The sequence below is a fragment of the Cryptomeria japonica genome, chromosome 6 (assembly GCF_030272615.1).
Source record: "Cryptomeria japonica chromosome 6, Sugi_1.0, whole genome shotgun sequence".
NCBI lineage: Eukaryota > Viridiplantae > Streptophyta > Pinopsida > Cupressales > Cupressaceae > Cryptomeria > Cryptomeria japonica.
In genome coordinates this window covers 257,810,633-257,825,722 of record NC_081410.1, presented here as the reverse complement: position 1 = coordinate 257,825,722, position 15,090 = coordinate 257,810,633, and positions in this window count along the sequence as shown.

Sequence of the window (15,090 nt, the reverse complement as noted above, 5' to 3'; positions counted from 1 at the left end):
GAAAAATTGGATACTACTGAGAATTCTTATGAATAAATTGAGGAAGATAATGATGGAAGCAAAAGGAAAACTTTGAATCACCAATACCGGGGAAATTTTCCTTTAAATACCCTTATTAAATAATGTATTGAAGGAGAAAGTCATACAAAGGAGATTTTACTTTTAGAAAATAAACCCTTGTTCATTAATGCATCTCTACCTATGGAACACGAAAAGGAGTTAAAACTTACTTTGGAAAAACACATAGAGGAATTTGCATGGGATTGCAAGGACATGAGAGGAATTAATCCTTAAATTTGTACACATCATATTTATACAAAGGATGCCAAATTTGTAAGACAAGGACAAAGGTGTATTAATCCCACTTTAAGAGATTTTGTTAAAAATGAGATTGAGAAGCTATTAAAGGTAGGATTTATTTATCTAATCTCTGATAGTTAGTGGGTGCCACCTTTGGTTATTGTACCCAAAAAGAATGGGAACTGGCATGTTTGTGTTGGCTATAGAGAATTGAATTAAGCCACAAAGAAGGACTATTTTTCATTGCCCTTCATTGACCAAGTTCTTGATAACATAGCAGGTAGTAACTATTTTTACTTCTTGGATGGATTTAGTGGCTATAACCAAATACAAGTAGCCACTGAAGATCAAGATAAAACAATGTTTACATGTCCTTGGGGAACTTTTGTATATAGAGTCTTACCATTTGGACTTTTTAATGCACCTGCTACTTTTCAATGAGCCGTTTTAGCGATTTTTGCTCATTTAACTACTTCATGTGTAGAAGTTTATATGGATGATTATTCAATTCATGGAAAAATAGATGAAGAGGCATTAAAAAGTTTGGATAAAGTTTTACAGAGATGTAAAGACCATAGGTTGTCATTGAAGTATAAGAAATGTTCACTTATGATGACAGAAGGAATTGTGTTGGGCCACCACATCTCTAAGGAAGGTATTAAAGTAGATCCAAACAAAGTTGAAGTCATCCAAAAAATTGAAGTTACTAAAACTCAAACATATTTTACAAGCTTTCTCAATCATGCTGGATACTATAGAAGATTCATAGAAGGTTTCAGTAGAATTGGTGAACCTTTTTTCACCTTACTCAAAAAGGACTCAAAATTTTCCTGGATAGATGACTGCCATAAATCATTTGAAACTATAATAAATGCTTTGACTGTCTCACCAATAATCAAGGGACCTACTTGGGGAGAGCCATTTCACATACATACTGATGCATCCAATTTTTCCATAGGGGCAGTTTTAAGACAAAAAGATGAAAATGGAGCAATGCATGCTATTTACAACATCAATAGAAATTTGAGTCTAGCTGAGAGAAATTATACAATGTCTGAGAAGGAATTATTAGTTGTTGTGTATGCTATAAACAAGTTTAGACGCTACATCATTGGTTATAAAATTTTTATTCACACAGATCATGTAGCCATTCGTTATTTAATGAACAAAGCTATAGTTGCTGGACGTATAATCAGATGGTTATTGATTTTGCAAGAATTTGATATAACCATTGTGAATAAACCAGGAAAAGATAATGTTGTATCTGATTTTCTCTCTTGAATGGTTTTGCAAGGAAATGATGAACTAGTTAATGATACCTTTCCAGATGAACATTTGTTTGCTATCTTAGTACAAGCACCATGATTTGCAGATATTGCAAATTACCTTATGACAGGGAAGTGCCCAAATCAATTTAACTCTAAGCAAAAGAAGTGATTGATTTAGGAGACTTATACATTCCAATGAATTGATGGATTATTATTTAAAATGTGTCCTGACCATGTTCTTCATAGGTGTGTGCAAGAAATTGATGTCTATGACATCATACATTTGTGCCATTTTGAACCAGAAGGAGGACACTACTCTGTGATCAGAACTATTCGTAAAATGTGGGAGTAGGATACTTTTGGCCTTCTATGACCAAAGATGTTTTATTTTATGTGAAGCATTGTGATGAGTGCCAGTGCATGGGAAGAACAACAATAATAATGTAGATGCCACTTAAACCGCAAACAATTCTTGAACCTTTTGAGAAGTGGGGTATTGATTTTGTGGGACCCATATATTCCACTTCAAGAGGATATCATTATATTCTGGTTTGTATAGATTATGTAACAAAATGGGCTGAGGTGAAAGCACTACTAGTAGCTAGGGAAGAAAAGGTTGCTGATTTTCTATACAAACATATTCTTCAGAGGTTTGGTGCTCCACGAGAGATAGTATCTGATCAAGGGCCACAATTCATGTCTGCTATGATGAGAGATTTTATGCACATATATAAGATGACACACAGAAAATATTCACCCTATCATCCACAAGCTAATGGTCAGGTGGAGGTTACCAATCGAGAGTTGGAAAATATAATTAGAAAAAATATTTCATTGAGGAAATTAGATTGGTCAGATAGGTTGGATGAAGCAATTTGGGCTTACAACACCACCTGGAAAAAAACTACGAGTTTTTCTCCATATGAATTGGTATACTGTCATGCCAATTGAGTTTGAGTTAAAAATATTAAGAACAACATGGGAAGTCAGGATTAATCTTTCAGAAGAAGAGAAGATCAAAATTTTGCAGCGGAACAGACTAGATGAGATGAGAATATAGGCACTATAGTATACATAATTGATTAAGAAGCAGAAGAAACTATGGCATGACAAGCATATTGTAACTAGAAATTTCAAGAAGGGAGACTAGGAACTGTTATTTGATTCAAAGTTCCAAGAATTTAAAGGAAAATTTCATACAAGATGGTTGGGACCTTATGAAATTAGTCAAGTTATGATAATTGTGTAGTCCAATTAATACCCATTGATAGAGAGAAGAAAATGATGCCGGTTAATGGTCATCATCTCAAGTTATATCACAAACCAACATCAAGGGAGGAACTATGTGAGGAATTACAAGCCAAAATTGAACAATTCATCATAGAAGATATCACTTTTATGATGGAATCCAATAATGCATGACCCAGGAAAAGATTGAATAAAGAAGATAAATTGAAAACCGAAAAAGGCAGTTTATCTTCCAAAAAAAAAAGGAAAAAAGGGAAGATTGAAAACTAGAAATGGTGTCTACCTCAGGGGTGAATTGAAAACCAAAAATAGCGATTCATACCCATGAAAAAAAGTAGAAAACTAGAAATGGCAGCTTTTTCCTGATCAACTCCTGACGGCTCCTGACAAATCATGATGGTTCTCAAGATTACAAAATAAGTCTTTTGATGAAGCAGTTCCTTCCTTGTTCTTGTTTGTTTCTGATGATGGATCTTGTCACTTCATTTATTGTTGTAAGGTTAGTGCAAAGTGAGCCTAGAGTAACTCTTAATTTGAAAATTGGTTTCATACTGATGAAGCGATATCATTACTCTGAATGACTCCTGATCATTACACTATTTTATTTTTATAGCATGTGATTATATATACATCATCTCTCTTCACCTGCAACACTTTAGGTGTGTGGGAGATGATAAGACCATAAATTGTCTCATATTTAACCCATTAAAATAATCTATTTCTTCTTAGTGTATTAATGTAAAAGTGGATTTGAGTAATAATTGGAAGTTCTTTAGCTTGTTTAAGGTAGAATATAAAGTAGATATTTTATTTATTTTTATTAAATTAATGTGATCCCAAATTCTTCTAATATGTCTCCATGAGTGTGCAAGATGTTACAATGTAGATTTATGAGTTATTAAATAACTCATGACAAGAAGCTTCAAAAACACTTGCAACAGAGAGCCCCAGACATCAACTCCAGACAACTCCAAACATTGTAGAAGGATTTGAAGATATTAAGAGAAGATAGAGGATAATCTTGAAGACTCCCAGAACACTCCAAAAATGATGCAAAATCATGGAGCATCAACCATTCCTAAATCAATGGGCAAAGTATTTGTTTCCTACCAGTTGTAGTTGCACACTACACTATATTATCCTTCTCCAAAAAAGATAACTCAAGTTATAAAAGAACTCCAATGTAATTATATGATTGTAGAATCTACTTCATAATCATAAAAAATGATTTGGTCAACTGAAATGAAGAATAATTCTTTCATTCATGTTGAGAACTTGAGACTTCCTAGAAATCAGGCGCCCATAAATTGTGAAAAATGCAGTCTCAGTAAAACAGACATATCTCCCTTGTTTCTCAACAAAATTAAAAAATTCAAAAGGATATAGAAAGTATAATTGAAGGGATAAAACCCATTTTTAGGGTTTGACAAGATTTGCAATAGGGAAGTAGCAGTGCACATTAGAAAATGACAGAGACAGATTGGTGGGATGAAGGACAACAGTGTTAGTTTTCTCAAAGTTTTATAAACAACCCCTAAAAAATAGGATATTGGATCCAAATTATTATTAGATTGGTTGGGTAGATATGGAATGAGAATTTTATAAGTATATTATAATCAATCAAGCAAAGGGGGGGATTAGAAAGGCTTGTTTTAGCATGAGGAAATAGGATAGACTAGTTTCATTTCCAACAATGTATTTTCTAGAATTTCTTAAGAGTAAATTTGAATTCAAGCAAGTATTTTATTTCTAGAAAGTGTCAATTATATTAGCCTCTTTTCAATTCATGCAAGTGTTCCTTAGATTATTTTTTCCTTTCATGCAAGTGTGCCTTAGATTAGCTTTCGTTTCCTGCAATTTATAATAGACTGTCAAATGAGTTTTCTCAATTCTCTATTGCATATAACTATGGACACCACCCTGGATTGATAAATTAAATGATGAGGATTGAAGTGACCCCATCACTAACCGTTGTCACACTTTACTGACTAGGTCTCAATGGTACTCTTCTTCAGTGTCTTGATCGTAACAAATTTGAAACCGCCTTGCAATCTAACTTCACGAAGGTATTTGTGGCACACATTCAAGTGGTCCTACTCTCACCAAGAAACTTCTAAGGATGGGATATTACTGGCTGACTATGGAAAAAGAATCATACCAGTTTACTAGAAAATGTCCAAAATGCCAAATTCATCGCAATCTTATACATGCACCAGCATAGGAGTTGAAACCGTTCACTACATCATGTCCATTCTGTCAATGGGGACTCGACCTAGTGGGCAAGATTCATCCTTCCTCATCAAATAGACATAAGCTTATCATCATGACCACTGAGTATTTTATAAAGTGGATAGAGGTCATACCATTGACTACTATTACCAGCAAACAAATATCCTCTTTTATCCTGAATTATCTCATTTGTCGGTATGTCATTCCTAGTTCCATTAACACTGATAATGGAAGACCCTTCAAAAATTAAGATGTGCAAGAATTGTGTGAATGATTCCATATCAAACATCATTTTTCCTCACCTTACTATCCACAAGGGAATGACCAAGTAGAAGCCTCAAACAAAACCATCCTCAAAATCCTCAAAAAAGCAGTAAACGAGGTTGGTTATGATTGGCAATTTCAATTCAACCCAACATTGTGAGCATACAGAACTAGCATCTGCGCACCTATAGGAGCAACACCATACTCACTTGTGTATGGATCAAAGGCTATTATACCTATTAAGGTGAAGATTCCATCACTCGAAGTATCACTGAAGGGACTCATTCTAGATGAGGAATATTGAGTAAACAGACTGCAAGAGTTTGAGTTGCTGGATGAGCACCGACAATGTGCTTTTGATCACCTCAAAGCATATCATCAAGGCATGTATCAGAGCTATAATCACAAAGTAAAGCCAGGAGAATTTTAAATCGATGATTTGGTACTAAAGGAAAATCTCCCCAATCAACAAGATTGGGAAAAGAAGGGCAAATTTGGACCAAATTGGCTAGGTCCTTTTGTCATCATATCCGCTTATGGATCGGGGGCATATCAGTTATCTACATCAGAATGGGACCTATTTGATGAACCTATCAACAACATGCACTTAAAAAATTACTATACATTAGTTATCCAATGCATGTATAAGGGATAAAAAAAATCAAGAAAAATACAAAAAATCCAAAAAAACAAGAAAAATACAAAAAATCAAAAAATCAAGAAAAATACAAAAAAAATCATAAAAATTAAATAGTGCAATAAAAGCAAGTAGTGAAAACCTGACAACAGATGCTATTTATGATAGATCAACTCTTCCATCTATAGGTGCATATATCATATCTTTGGCATCCATTTGAGCTAACCAATGGACATTGCAAAACCTTTTAAACATAGCACAATCTTGGACACACTTAGCGTAGTCACTATCTTTGGTTATCCGAATAGTTATCCACATCATATCTCACCATGGCTTGGTGATCATTGTATATATCCATATCAAAATAAGTGTCCATCGCTGTGGATAAAATCCTAATCTTAACTGGGGGCATCTCGCCTTTTGAGTTTCAACAAACAAACAACACAAACATAGACACCTGAATGAAAACAAAGATCATAACAATCAATGATAGACATCAAAAAACCAAGAACTGAGCAAACTAAATAAAGATATAATTGCAAGATGTTTTATGTGACATGATACATAGGGTAGCATGCATGTTCACCTATGGTTGTTTTTGATTTTTGATATCATATCTCCTGAGCAACTCAAGGATGTCTTGAAACTAGAGATGCAAGGAGGGAGTGTGATTTTTCCTTGTCTACTGTTTGTGAGTGGAGCCTTATTACTGTGCAAGTTTGTCTCAAGATGTGATTAGGTAACATATCTATGAGGATATTGTAGACACCTAAAATTAATATTTAATTAATTTAAGCCTATCAACATAATTAATTAACTTAATTGTGTCATCCTTATTCCTCTCAGAATCAATTAAATCTAATGTAATTAATCTTGTCACTATAGTCCAATAATTAATTTATCAAATAAATTAATTATTCCCCTATTCTTCTAAAGTCCTCTCAATAATTATTTCCTCTAAAACCCACTTAGTTAATTAATTCTAATTAATTAACCTAGTCATGTGATTCCTACAAATCACTTTTCCTAATCCCACTTAGCCTAATTAATTCTTCTAGAATCTCTCATAATCATGCTTATCATTATTCTCCACTTTTTAATTCCCACTCATGTCACATCAACTTTGAATCTCTCAAAGAAGTTCAAATTTCTTTGAATCCCTCAATGCATCCTTATTTTGGAATTTTTAATTCCTCAAGTTTGAAATTCAAATTTCTCCCCCCTTTTTCCAAAGGAATTTTATATTCTTGTTTATTTTCCCAAGGCACCCTTGATCCATGCCTTCTATCCAAAATCAATCTTGACCCTTCATAATCAAATCAATCTTGGCCCTTCATTGGCCTTCTCCTATTTATAAATTGGAGCATATTATCCTCACAAGAGGATCCACTTCTCATGCATCCTCATGCTGCTCTATTCTCCTCTCATCCTCTTCTAATCCTCTCTCAAATATAATTCAAATCCTCCTATCCATCACTCAAATCCAATCCAAGTATCAAATCCAATAATCAATTAGTCTTGTTGAGCAAAGGAGAGCATTCCACATCAAGCAATCAAAGGAGCACATCAAGTGGAGCATCATCAAACGGTGCCTTCACTTCATCAAGCTCAATCCGAGGGAGAGGTAAAGATAGCAAGGTAAAAAGCATTATTTTCATATTTTTATGTGGTTTTATGCATGCTTCATGTTCCTATGCGTTTAGTGTTTGATTTGTATACTAACTACCACTAATCCACCTTGTTGGCTTTTCCCCTCTTCATTTTGGCACGCTCAGTGGGACCTACGTCCCGAATTTAACAATTTTTTGAGTTTTTTGTGAAGTTTTTTTCGTAGGTTCACGCTTCAGCGTGACCATTTTTTAATCAGCATGAGCACCTGTTAATCAGTGCGAGTGCCTCGGGTTCAACACGACTGTAGGAAAAATTCAAAAAAAAATTGGCGGCTCTGTATTTCAGCATGAGTGCCTTGGCTTTAGCATGACCGCTCTGCGCGTTCTTCCATCTCCTCCTCATTCTTCTTCTTCTATCTATCTTCTGTTTCTTTTTTGTTTATATTTGAGCGCAACAACTCTGCGATTAGTGTGAACATTTTTGTAAAAATTCAAATTTGAAATTTTTAGGCACTAACTCTAGTTGTATTAGCGCGAGCGCCCGTGTTTGAATGCGTGCGCCCATGCATCAGTGCGAGCTCCTGCTAATCAGTGCGTCTGCATTTTTTCCTTTTCTGTTATCTGCTCTATTTAGTTTTAATGTTTAGCACAACTGTCTGCAAATTAGCGCGTCCGCAGGAATTAAGTAAAAAAACTAAAAAAAATCTATTAGATCCCCCATAATTCCATTTTGCACATTTCCTTCCTTGGGTGCCTTATCCCAAAATCCACTTTTTGAAGCCCAAAATCCCACATTCCTCTATTTTTAGGGTTTGCCATAACTCCTTCCACTTTTATCCAATCACCTCCAAATTTTCCCATATTGTCTATCTCCAACTTTTGCTTCTTTGTCCCTCTTGGACAAATTTTTCCATTCCTTCACCTCTCCTCCAAAATCCCCATTTTATGCTTGCCTATCCCTTGGAAAGTGGCAAAAATATAGTCAAACCCCATTTACCCATCAAATTTTCCTCCAAATCCACATTTGTCATTAGTAGAAAAGTTTTTATTCATGTTTTTCTACTCATTCCTAAAAAATAATTTTTTTTTTGTTGTCTTTTGCAGGATGCTTGTTGAAGACTTCATTTTCAAACTACTAATCCACTTTTTTGTAGGTTGCCTAAAGAAATCCGACCAAACATTGTGTTTTTCTTAATCATTTATTCTAGGCACCTAGATCTAATTAGGGGTAAAAGAACTCTTGCCTTTTGTGTTTGAGGAAAGTGTAGAGGTAGGAGAGTATACTCTTGTCTACATAGACAATCAGAAATCCTGACCCGCGAACCTTTTCTTGTTTGATTGCATTCTTACCCTTAGCGGGCTTGCCCTCCCAACTTGCTCTTTGAGAAGGTAAGAGGGGAATGACCCAAGTGAGTACACTTGGACCTGGGGTTCCCAAATCACTATAATAAATAGGCCATTGACTACAAAAGGGTCAATGGTTGGGGCTATATGAGAGTTCACTCTCACATTGGGTGCTTAGTAGGATCCTAGAGATCTCAATCACACTTGCGTGACTAATAAGTTCTTGGTGCTTCATTAGGCTATAGGCCTCAATTGCGCTTGCGCAACTTCGAAGGGTAGCTCCTAACGGGAAGACTTACTAAACACCTCATTCATAGTGGCCAAAAACCATCTAGTCATTGGTGTAAGAGGTCGGACCTCCGAAGCCACCCATATTTTTATGGCCCTTAGTAGAGACACAAAGTTTTCCATGAGGAGTTTTCATGGGAATTGATGCTTGGCTGCCCTGAGAAGTGAGTGCCGTGGAGGGGAGCTAGTGGGGTCAAGCATCTAAGTGTCTGCTCTGGGTAAGCATAGTTGGGAAACCAATTGGGATCAATTGACTATTGTATTTTCTCACCATAGGATATGTTGTGAAGGAGCATGAGTGTCTTTTGAGTCTAACTTATTTTGGCCATTATGTTTTCTTTACTTGACATTTCTTGCCAAGTCCATCCCCCACAACCAATAAATCACCCCTCTTTCCAAATCCCATCTTGCCATCATCAAATCTTTAATCCAATCCATTAAATCTAGTCCAATCCAACCAATCCAATCAAATCAAAATCCAATCAAGTCCTAATCCAAGGACTCATCCAATTCCAATCCAGATCAACCAATCCAATCAAATCAAGTCCTAATCCAAGGACCAATCCAATCCATTCAACCAATCATCCAATCTAATCAAATCAAGTCCTAATCCAAGGACCATTCGAATCCAATCAAATCAATTCCAATCAAAATCAAATCAAATCTAATCAAATCTAATCCATCATCATTCTAAGCCAGGTCCTAATCCATCATCATTCCAAGCCAAGTCCTAATCCTCATCTTCATTTAACATCATCTTCTAATTCTTCACTCTCAACATGACTACCCATAATTTCAAAGCTTGGTATGATAAGATGCTCATGGAAGTTCATGAATTTGCCTACCAAGTTAATCCCATAATCTCCCACTCTCCTATCATACCTTCACCCATCCCATCTCAACACATTACACCTAATCCCAATCTATACCATATCTCCTATCCTTCCTCTACCTTCAACGAGGGAAATCCATCTTATTCCTCATCCATAAATCCATCTTATCCCCCATCCATAAATCCATCTTATTCCCCATCCATATCTCCTTATTACCCCTCATCCACATACTCCTCTAATCATATAAGTATACCTCCATCTCCCCCCCCATCTACATCCCAATCCCCATCCTTCTACAATGAATTCATTACCTCTATTCCCCATCCAAATCCTTCAATCCATAGTCCTCCAAACATTAATCCTAATTACCCAATCTATTATCCCAATCCCCCATCTAATCCCAATTCTCCATCAAATCCTAATCCTCCAAAGTTCATATTGTCCACATCCTCCAAATCCATCATCCATAATCTTATCCAAGACATGCTAGCAAAGGAGACAAAATTCTCACCTCAAAGCAAAGTGGCCAAATCTCCTCAAATCCTCCACCCACCCCAATCACCTCCACCTCAAAACAAATCCCAATCCCCCACACTTAATTATACTCACATTTCTCCATCTACTCACATCAAAGCTTTCATATCTTCCTCCATCACACAATCCCCACAACTCCAAACATGCCAAAAGCTTGTTCCAAAGCATGCTAGCATAGAATACTCTCCATCTCATGATGCATCTCCCTCCACTCCATCTATTCCCATCCCGTCCACTTCCTCTCATGATCATATGATTCCTCTATCATCACATGATCCTCCTCCATCTCATGATCCAATCACCCCTCCCACTCTATCTCATGATACCCTCCCTAGTCAAGATCAAAGTATCTCTTCATCCCCATGTCATGATCCCAATCCATCTAAAGATCCTAATCTTCCTTCCACATCTCATCCCCCTCAAAATGGACTCAGATCTTGTTTTCAGCATAATAAGGATCCTCAAGATAATGCTCAAGATGTTAGTACATCCTTTATTCCTCCTAAATCCAAATCTCCCTCATACAAATCAAAATCCCGTTATCCCTCATCTTCCACATCTATTTTGGGACCCTATGTCCCAAAGTTAAACCCTTCATTCCTTCTGTCCATTTTGGGCCCCTATGTTCCGATCCTCAATCCTCCATCTCTTCCATCCATATTGGGTCCTTACATCCCTCCATCCACCATTCCATCACAAAATCAACAAAGGCACACATCCTTTGATGCCTCCCAACACTCTTTTTCCACCATCCCATCCATCAATCCTTTATCCTCATGCACCCATCCTGTTGCTATTAGAAGCAATTTGGATGCCTAATCTAAAAAGCACAAAGCTCAAAATCCACAAAAATCAAAGGATCAACATGTCCCCTCAAAATGACATGCTCAAAAGAAAAATGTGATCCGAAAGAAAGAAAAATTAAAAAGGCCACAAAGGCCCCAAAAGAAAAAATGAAAAACTATGTGGATTCCCAAAGAAACAATGCATCCCAAAGAAAAATCAAAATTGGCATCCAAACTTGTTAATCCAAAAGCATCATCCATTCATAAGTCTCCCAATCCTCCATCTAACACTCCTCCATCTTCAAAATCCATTTTGGGTCCTTATGTCCCAAAATCCACCATCCCAACTCCACCACTCCCTTCCTCTATTTTGGGTTCTCATTTCCCAAAATCTACATATAATCCAAAATCCTCTCCTCCACTACTCCAACACCCTTCAAGGTGTGTGCCAATGTTGATCTTCCATAAATTCTTCAAAACCCCGTCCATTATCCACCATCCACTTTTCACAATCCCATTCCATTAGTCCAATCCTTTCCAAATTCTTATCTTCCATCCCCTATCCATTTCATCTCCCCAATTATTATAACCAACATCTATGAGCATACCTCTAGTTCAAATAAATACTAAGGGATACCATCTATGGAGCTAGATGCTTGAGTCCTCCCTTCCTCTTTCACGCATCCACTATCTTCCATATCCACTCATCCTCATCCTTATCCATCCAAACTATTCCAAAAATTCAATAATTATTCTTCTTCCAATTCCTACTTCTCTCTTTTATCTTAATCCTTTCATCACTTATTCTTCTAATTCCTTTCAAGAGCACACCCATGTTCTCTGAACCCACATGTCCTCTCGAGGGGGCATACCACTGCTTCCTCGTCATCCTTCCTCCTTATCATTCTTCCCCATCCTATGACTGGGGCATCATGCTACTAGTCCTTATCCTTTTTCTTCCACTATGTTTATTCTTCTTTGATATAACATCATTTCACGATGCTATATCAAAGAGGGGCAAAATGTAGACACCTAAAATTAATATTTAATTAATTTAAGCCTATCAACATATTTAATTAACTTAATTGTGTTATCCTTATTCCTCTCAGAATCAATTAAATCTAATGTAATTAATCTTGTCACTATAGTCCAATAATTAATTATCAAATAAATTAATTATTCTCCTATTCTTCTAAAGTTCTCTCAATAATTATTTCCTCTAAAACCTACTCAGTTAATTAATTCTAATTAATTAACCTAGTCATGTGATTCCTACAAATAACTTTTCCTAATCCCACTTAGCCTAATTAATTCTTCTAGAATCTCTCATAATCATGCTTATTCTCCAATTTTTAATTCCCACTCATGTCACATCAACTTTGAATCTCTCAAAGAAATTCAAATTTCTTTGAATCCCTCAATGCATCCTTATTTTGGAATTTTTAATTCCTCAAGTTTGAACTTCAAATTTCTCCCCCTTTTTTCCAAAGGAATTTTATATTCTTGTTTATTTTCCCAAGGCACCCTTGATCCATGCCTTCTATCCAAAATCAATCTTGACCCTTCATAATCAAATCAATCTTGGCTCTTCATTGGCCTTCTCCAATCTATAAATTGGAGCATATTATCCTCACAAGAGGATCCACTTCTCATGCATCCTCATGCTGCTCTATTCTCCTCTCATCCTCTTCTAATCCTCTCTCAAATATAATTCAAATCCTCCTATCCATCACTCAAATCCAATCCAAGTATCAAATCCAATAATCCATTAGTCTTGCTGAGCAAAGGAGAGCATTCCACATCAAGCAATCAAGGAGCACATCAAGTGGAGCATCATCAAAGGGCGCCTTAACATCATCAAGCTCAGTCCAAGGGAGAGGTAAAGATAGCAAGGTAAAAAGCATTATTTTCATATTTTTATGTGGTTTTATGCATGCTTCATGTTCCTATGCTTTTAGTGTTTGATTTGTATGCTAACTACCACTAATCCACCTTGTTGGCTTTTCCCCTCTTCAGATATTTCAAATTTGCATAGGACATAGGTTAACTCTTGTCTGTTTTACGCAAGCAACACTTAGGTCATCTTGGTTCAATTTTACCACAATGCTTGTGTCATCTTGCAATAATAAAATCCATGTAACTTATACTCAGGTCATTATGGTTCAATTATACCATGATGCTTGTATCATCTTTTAACATATCAAAAATTTTTGAATGGGAAGTTTGAGCGTGAACCTGGGCGGGCAACTTGCCCCTTTGATTTTGGCGAATCTGTAGGGGAATGCTATAGATGTTGGTCCTCAAGGACAACAGGTGGGTGAAAAGATAGGGAGCGGTCAAGATGACAACATGGTTTTTGAAGATTGGGACCCACAAAATTTGGGGATTCTAGATGACCCTGGAAAGGGACCTCATGATGTGGGTGGGGAGTAAACCTTGGGCCTCCCTCTTTGGTATCAAACCTAGTGGTAAGTCAGCAACGTTCCCTACTGTTAATAATATTTTAAATCCGGCTTTTGGGTGTTTTGCGATTGTTGTCCCTGATTCGGTGATTGATCACAATATCTCTATTATGGCTTTATCATTAGTTGGAAAATTTATGGGCGCTAGGCCTAACATTGATGTTGTTAGATCTTTCGCTAAGAGGAGGTGGTGCCTGAAAGGGCAGATCAAAATCATAGCTATGGCTAAAGGGTTTTTCTCCTTTGCCTTCTCTTGTGAAGAAGACTTGTCTTACGTTCTTTATGGAGGCCCTTGGGTTATTGGGAAGACTTCATTGGCTTTGAAGCATTGGTCCCCTTATCTAGATATGAATGATGGTATTTTTGGTTCTGCCCCTATTTGGGTTAGATTGCCTGGTTTTCCCTTGGAGTTCTTGCATGAGGATGTATTTAAGGGTTTGGCTAGCTTGTTTGGGGAACTTCTTTCTTTTGACTCAATGATGATAGCCAGGAAAATAATGGTTTATGGGTGGATCTGTGTTTGTGTTCATCAAAATACTGATCTCCCATCCTCAGTGGATATACATTCTAGGTTGGGGAAATGGACCCAGCTAGTTGAGTTTGAGACTATGCCTTTTGTCTGTTTTCAATGTAAAAAATATGGGCATTGGGCTAAAAAATGTCCTCTATAGATTAATAATGTTGTTGCCCCCCTAAAATGAATTCTGGAAATAATAATGGCTTGCATAAGCAAATTTGGAGAGAAAAAACGTCAAAGGTGACTCATAATGAAGATGGTAGTACTGAGATGATCAATGATATTGGGAATTTGAAGGAATCTTATTCTTCTAGTCCAGTTCAATTAGAGAAAGATGGAGATACTGATGTTATCAAGACTAAATTGCAAGCCCAACAGGAGGAGAGTACTAATATGGTAAAAGATAATAGTGAGGATGGTTATGGTGAAACATAACATTTTGTTAAAGATGGTCGTATGCCTTATCCAGTTCTTCAGCAGCTTGAGGAAGGTGAAATTGATGCTAGACTTAATGATGCTGGAGCTTCTTTTTCCAGTCCTAAGAGCATGGGAAAGGAGGATCAAAATGAGGTTGTGAATTGCATACTCTCAATCTAAGGAGAAAGTGAAGTCTACCTATCTTGCAAAGGAGAGGTCCCCTCTCCCCCAGAACTTGTTGGAGGAAAATTGGAGCGAGTCTGGTGGTGGAATCAGTCCATTAAAATCAGGGAAAGAGAATCACTTGCCGACCCAAGAGGCTGTGAGGGGTGAAGCTCCGTTTATCCAAGTTGA